Source organism: Arachis stenosperma, chromosome 9 (assembly GCF_014773155.1).
Source record: "Arachis stenosperma cultivar V10309 chromosome 9, arast.V10309.gnm1.PFL2, whole genome shotgun sequence".
Taxonomy (NCBI): domain Eukaryota; kingdom Viridiplantae; phylum Streptophyta; class Magnoliopsida; order Fabales; family Fabaceae; genus Arachis; species Arachis stenosperma.
Window position 1 is genome coordinate 80,861,139 of NC_080385.1, and position 7,329 is coordinate 80,868,467.

The following is a 7,329-nucleotide window of genomic DNA, read 5'->3' on the forward strand; positions in this document are numbered from 1 at the left end:
AGGTAGCAACTGACAACGGTGAAACCCTTGCATAAGCTTGCCATGGAAAGGAGTAAGAAGGATTGGATGAAGACAATAGGAAAGCAGAGAGACGGAAGGGACAAAGCATCTTCATACGCTTATCTGAAGCTCTCACCAATGATATACATAAGTATCTCTATCTTTGTCTTTATGTTTTATTCATATATCACCCATACCCATTTGAGTCTGCCTGACTAAGATTTACAAGGTGACCATAGCTTGCTTCATACCAACAATCTCCGTGGGATCGACCCTTACTCGCGTAAGGTTTATTACTTGGACGACCCAGTGCACTTGCTGGTTAGTTGTGTGGAGTTGTGATAGAGAGTTGAGATTGCAATGAGCGTACCATGTTGATGGTGCCATTGATGATCACAATTTCGTGCACCAAGTTTTTGGCGCTGTTGCTGGGGATTGTTTCGTGTATGGACAACTGACGGTTCATCTTGTTGCTTAGATTAGGTATTTTTCAGAATTCTTAAGAATGAGTTCTAGAGTTTCATGATGATCTGATGAAATTTGGCTGGCTGAGAAGCCATGTCTAATCTTATTGGACCGAGGTTTCAACTGATCATCACAAGAGCTTGTTGATCTCTATCAATCTTGCTATTGGAGCAATGATCTGCTAAGGCTTGGCTGGCCATTGGCCATGTCTAGTGTTTTGGACCGAAGCTTTCTTTGAAGGCTTGGCTGGCTGTGAAGCCATGTCTAATTCCTGGACCGGAGTCTTAGACTAGCATTGCAATGATTCCTGGAATTCTAATTAAGAATTCTGAAACCTTTATTTTCTATTTTCATATAATTTTCGAAAAAGCACAAAAAAAAATTTCAAAATCATAAAAACCAAAAATATTTCATGTTTCTTGTTTGAGTCTAGTGTCTAATTTTAAGTTTGGTGTCTTGCATGCATTGTTTATTTGATCTTGGTTCTATTTTCAAGTCAATAGTACAGGGAACTGAAGATTCAGAACATGCAGCAGAGGAATTACACAGAAAAAGCTGGGCGTTCAAAACGCCCAGTGAAGAAGGACAGACTGGCGTTTAAACGCCAGCCAGGGTTCCTGGTTGGGCGTTTAACGCCCAAAAAGGTAGTGCATTGGGCGTTAAACGCCAGAATGTGCACCATTCTGGGCGTTTAACGCCAGGATGGCACAAGAGGGAAGATTCTGTTTTTAATTCAGATTTTTTTCAAGTTTTCAAAGTTTTTCAAAATCAAATCTTTTTCAAAATCAATTTCTTTCCTTTTTCAAAGATACTTGCTAACAATCAATGATTTGATTGAACAATTCAAGTATGTTGCCTTTTCTGTTGAGAAAGGTTTAATGTTTGAATCATATCTTTTCTTGTTAGGCAAGTCATTAATTTTTAAAATCAAATCTTTTTAAAATCGTTTTCAAATCATATCTTTTCAATCATATCTTTTTAAATTCTAATTTCAAAATCTTTTTCAAAAATTACTTGATTTCTTTCCCACTCCTGGTTTTCAAAAATCAATTAAAGTTTTTCAAAATATTTTCAAAATCTTTCACTTAATTTTCGAAAATTTCTTCCTCTCTTCTCACATCCTTCTATTTATGGAGTACCACTCCTTCTCAATGCACAATTCGAACTCTATCTGATTAAGTTCGAATTTTTCTACCTCTTCCTTCTAATTTTCTTCTTCTCTGACACCTCAAGGAATCTCTATACTATGACATAGAGGATTCCACATTTTCTTGTTCTCTTCTCTTTCATATGAGCAGGAACAAGGACAAAAGCATTCTTGTTGAAGCTGACCCTGAACCTGAAAGGACCTTGAAGCGAAAGCTAAGAGAAGCTAAGGCACAACTCTCTGTAGAGGACCTAACAGAAATCTTCAAAAAAGAAGACATGGCAGCCGAAAACAACAACAATGCAAACAATGCAAGGAAGGTACTGGGTGACTTTACTGTACCTACTCCCGACTTCTATGGGAGAAGCATCTCTATCCCTGCCATTGGAGCAAACAACTTTGAGCTTAAGCCTCAATTAGTTTCTCTAATGCAACAGAATTGCAAGTTCCATGGACTTCCATTGGAAGATCCTCATCAGTTCTTAGCTGAATTCTTGCAAATCTGTGACACTGTCAAGACTAATGGGGTTGACCCTGAGGTCTACAGACTTATGCTATTCCCTTTTGCTGTAAGAGACAGAGCTAGGACATGGTTGGACTCACAACCTAAAAAAAGCCTGGACTCATGGGAAAAGCTAGTCAATGCCTTCTTGGCAAAGTTCTTTCCACCTCAAAAATTGAGTAAGCTTAGAGTGGAAGTCCAAACCTTCAGACAGAAGGATGGAGAATCCCTCTATGAAGCTTGGGAAAGATACAAACAATTGATCAGAAAATGTCCTTCTGACATGCTTTCTGAATGGAGCATCATAGGTATTTTCTATGATGGTCTCTCTGAACTATCCAAGATGTCTTTGGATAGCTCTGCTGGAGGATCTCTTCATCTGAAGAAGATGCCTACAGAAGCTCAAGAACTAATTGAAATGGTTGCAAATAACCAATTCATGTACACTTCTGAAAGGAATCCTGTGAACAATGGGACAAATCAGAAGAAAGGAGTTCTTGAGATTGATACTCTGAATGCCATTCTGGCTCAGAACAAGATATTGACTCAACAAGTCAATTTGATTTCTCAAAGTCTGTCTGGAATGCAAAATGCACCAAGTAGTACTAAGGATGCTTCATCTGAAGAAGAAGCTTATGATCCTGAGAACCCTTCAATGGAAGAGGTGAATTACATGGGAGAGCCCTATGGAAACACCTATAATTCTTCATGGAGAAATCATCCAAATTTCTCATGGAAGGATCAACAGAGACCTCAACAAGGTTTCAACAACAATAATGGTGGAAGAAACAGGTTTAGCAATGGCAAGCATTTTCCATCATCTTCTCAGCAACAGACAGAGAATTCTAAGTAGAACCACTCTGACTTAGCAACCATGGTCTCTGATCTAATCAAAACCACTCAAAGTTTCATGACTGAAACAAGGTCCTCCATTAGGAATTTGGAGGCACAAGTGGGACAGCTGAGCAAGAAAATTACTGAACTCCCTCCCAGTACTCTTCCAAGCAATACAGAAGAAAATCCAAAAAGAGAGTGCAAGGCCATCAATATGGCCGAATTTGGAGAGGAGGAAGAGGAAGTGAACGCCACTGAGGAAGACCTCAGTGGACGTCCACTGGCCTCCAATGAGTTGCTCAATGAGGAACCATGGGAATCTGAGGCTCAAAGTGAGACCATAGAGATTCCATTGGACTTGCTTCTGCCTTTCATGAGCTCTGATGAGTATTCCTCCTCTGAAGAGGATGAGTATGTCACTGAAGAGCAAGTTGCTAAATACCTTGGAGCAATCATGAAGCTAAATGACAAGTTATTTGGAAATGAGACTTGGGAGGATGAACCCCCATTGCTCACCATTTAACTGGATGACTTGTCTAGGCAGAAATTACCTCAAAAGAGGCAGGACCCTGGGAAGTTCTCCATACCTTGTACCATAGGCACCATGACTTTCAAGAAGGCTCTGTGTGACTTAGGGTCAAGTGTAAACCTCATGCCTCTCTCTGTAATGGAGAAGCTAGGGATCTTTGAGGTGCAAGCTGCAAGAATCTCACTAGAGATGGCAGACAATTCAAGAAAACAAGCTTATGGACTTATAGAGGATATTCTAGTGAAAATTGAAGACCATTGCATCCCTACTGATTTCATAGTCCTAGAGACTAGGAAATGCATGGATGAATCCATCATCCTTGGCAGACCCTTCCTAGCCACAGCTAAGGCTGTGATTGATGTTGATAGAGGTGAACTGATCATTCAAGTGAATGAAGAATCCTTTGTGTTTAAGGCTCAAGGATATCCCTCTGTCACCATGGAGAGGAAGCATGAAGAGCTTCTCTCAAATCAGAGTCAAACAGAGCCCCCACAGTCAAACTCTAAGTTTGGTGTTGGGAGGCCACAACCAAACTCTAAGTTTGGTGTTGAACCCCCACATTCAAACTCTAAGTTTGGTGTTGGGAGGATCCAACATTGCTCTGAGAAAATGTGAGGCTCCATGAGAGCCCTCTGTCAAGCTACTGACATTAAAGAAGCGCTTGTTGGGAGGCAACCCAATGTCATATTTTATCTATTTTCCTTTGTTATTTTATATTTTCTGTAGGTTGATGATCATGAGAAGTCACAAAATCAATTGAAAAAGCAAAAACAGAATGAAAAACAGGAAGAAAAATAGCACACCCTGGAGGAAGAACCCACTGGCGTTTAAACGCCAGTAAGGCTAGCAGATGGGCGTTTAACGCCCAGTCTGGCACCATTCTGGGCGTTTAACGCCAGAAAGGGGCACCAGACTGGCGTTAAAAGCCAGGAAAGGGCAAGAACCTGGCGTTAAAATCCAGAAATGGGCACCAGCCCGACATTTAACGCCAGAATTGGCTCAAAACGCATTTTTGCATGCCATTTGGTGCAGGGATGACTTTTCCTTGACACCTCAGGATCTGTGGACCCCACAGGATCCCCACCAACCCCACCACCCTCTCTCTTCTTCACCCATTCAACAAACACCTCAACACCTCTTCCCCAAAAACCCTTCACCTATCCAATCCCATCTTTCTCTTCACCACTCACATCCATCCTTCATAAAACCCCACCTACATAACCATTCAAATTCAAACCACTTCCCCTCCCAAACCCACCCATAATGGCCGAACCCTACCCCTCTCTTCACCCCTATATAAACCCATCTTCACTCCTTTATTTTCACACACCCTAAACACTACTTCTCCCCTTTTTTGGCCGAACCACAAAGCCACCTCCATCTCCTCTATTTCTTCTTCTTCTACTCTCTTCTTTCTACTTTTGCTCGAGGACGAGCAAACCTTTTAAGTTTGGTGTGGAAAAAGCATTGCTTTTTGTTTTTCCATAACCATTTATGGCATCCAAGGCCGGAGTAACCTCTAGAAAGAGGAAAGGGAAGGCAAAAGCTTTCACCTCCGAGTCATGGGAGATGGAGAGATTCATCTCAAGGGTGCATCAAGACCACTTCTATGAAGTTGTGGCCAAGAAGAAGGTGATCCCTGAGGTCCCTTTCAAACTCAAAAAGGGTCAACTTTGATCAAAGGTTGGACCAAGTCCTCACAGACATTTGTGAAGAGGGCACTCAATGGAAGAGAAACTCAAGAGGAAAGCCAGTTCAACTGAGAAGGCATGACCTCAAGCCCATCACTAAGAAAAGGATGGAGCAAACAAGAGACCCCTCTCATCATGAGATCCCTGAGATGCCTCAAGGGATGCACTTTCCTCCACAAGACTATTGGGAGCAACTAAACACCTCCCTAGGAGAACTGAGTTCCAACATGGGACAACTAAGGGTGGAGCACCAAGAACATTCCATTCTCCTCCATGAAATTAGAGAAGATCAAAGAATCATGAGAGAGGAGCAACAAAGACAAGGAAGAGACATTGAGGAGCTCAAGCACTCCATAAGACCTTCAAGAGGAAGAACAAGCCGCCATCACTGAGATGGACCCGTTCTTTAATCTCCTTGTTCTTTATTTTCTTGTTTTTCGAATTTTTATGCTTATGTTTGTCCATGTTTGTGTCTTATGATCATTAGTGTCTTAGTGTCTATGCCTTAAAGTTATGAATGTCCTATGAATCCATCACCTTTCTTAAATGAAAACTGTTTTTAATCACAAAAGAACAAGAAGTACAGGATTTCGAATTCATCTTTAAAACTAGCTTAATTAGTTTGATGTGGTGGCAATACTTTTTGTTTTCTGAATGTATGCTTGAACAGTGCATATGTCTTTTGAATTTGTGGTTCATGAATGTTGGCTCTTGAAAGAATGATGAAAAAGGAGACATGTTACTGAGGATCTGAAAAATCATAAAAATGATTCTTGAAGCAAGAAAAAGCAGTGAATACAAAAAAAAAGGGAGAAAAACGAAAAAGAAAAAAAAGGGGAGAAAGAAAAAGAAAAGAAAAAGAAAGAAATAAAGTTGTGATCCAAGGCAAAAAGAGTGTGCTTAAGAACCCTGGACACCTCTAATTGGGGACTTTAGCAAAGCTGAGTCACAATCTGAAAAGGTTCACCCAATTATGTGTCTGTGGCATGTATGTATCCGGTGGTAATACTGGAAGACAGAGTGCTTTGGGCCACGGCCAAGACTCAATAAGTAGCTGTGTTCAAGAATCATCATACTTAATTAGGAGAAACAATAACACTATCTGGATTCTGAGTTCCTAAAGAAGCCAATCATTCTGAATTTCAAAGGATAAAGTGAGATGCCAAAACTGTTCGGAGGCAAAAAGCTACTAGTCCCGCTCATCTAATTTGGAGCTAAGATTCATTGATAATTTGGAGTCTATAGTATATTCTCTTCTTTTTATCTTATTTGATTTTCAGTTGCTTGAGGACAAGCAACAATTTAAGTTTGGTGTTGTGATGAGCGGATAATTTGTACGCTTTTTGGCATTATTTTTAGTATGTTTTTAGTATATTTTGGTTGAGTTTTTAGTATATTTTTATTAGTTTTTAGTTAAAATTCACTTTTTTTGGACTTTACTATGAGTTTGTGTGTTTTTCTGTGATTTCAGGTATTTTCTGGCTGAAATTGAGGGACCTGAGCAAAAATCTGATTCAGAGACTGAAAAGGACTGCAGATGCTGTTGGATTCTGACCTCCCTGCACTCGAAGTGGATTTTCTGGAGTTACAGAAGCCTAATTGGCGCGCCCTCAACGGCCTTGGAAGGTAGACATCCTGGGCTTTCCAGCAATATATGATAGTCCATACTTTGCCCAAGATTTGATGGCCCAAACCGGCGTTCAAAATCACCTTCAGATTTCCCAGCGTTAAACGCCGGAACTGGCACCAAAATGGGAGTTAAACGCCCAAACTGGCACAAAAGCTGGCGTTTAACTCCAAGAAGAGTCTCTACACGAAAATGCTTCATTGCTCAGCCCAAGCACACACCAAGTGGGCCCGGAAGTGGATTTTTATGTCATTTACTCATTCTTAAGCTACTAGTTCTCTAGAAATAGGACCTTTTACTATTGTATTTTCATCTTTCAATCTTAGGATCTTTTGATCATGTTTTGATGATTGAACCCTCTTTGGGAGGCTGGCCTCACGGCCATGCCTAGACCTTGTTCTTATGTATTTTCAACGGTGGAGTTTCTACACACCATAGATTAAGGTGTGGAGCTCTGCTGTACCTCGAGTATTAATGCAATTACTATTGTTCTTCCATTCAATTCCGCTTGTTCTTGTTCCAAGATATCACTTG

General features: G+C 40.6%; 1 non-coding gene across 1 annotated transcript; it reads right to left on the bottom strand.

Annotated features, from left to right (window-relative positions):
- Window positions 1-2,295: 2,295 nt before the first annotated feature.
- LOC130953851 (small nucleolar RNA R71) lies at window positions 2,296-2,403 on the bottom strand. Its single transcript, XR_009076011.1, has one exon. It is a non-coding gene; the product is annotated as a small nucleolar RNA R71 (small nucleolar RNA).
- Between the last annotated feature and the right edge of the window lie 4,926 nt (window positions 2,404-7,329).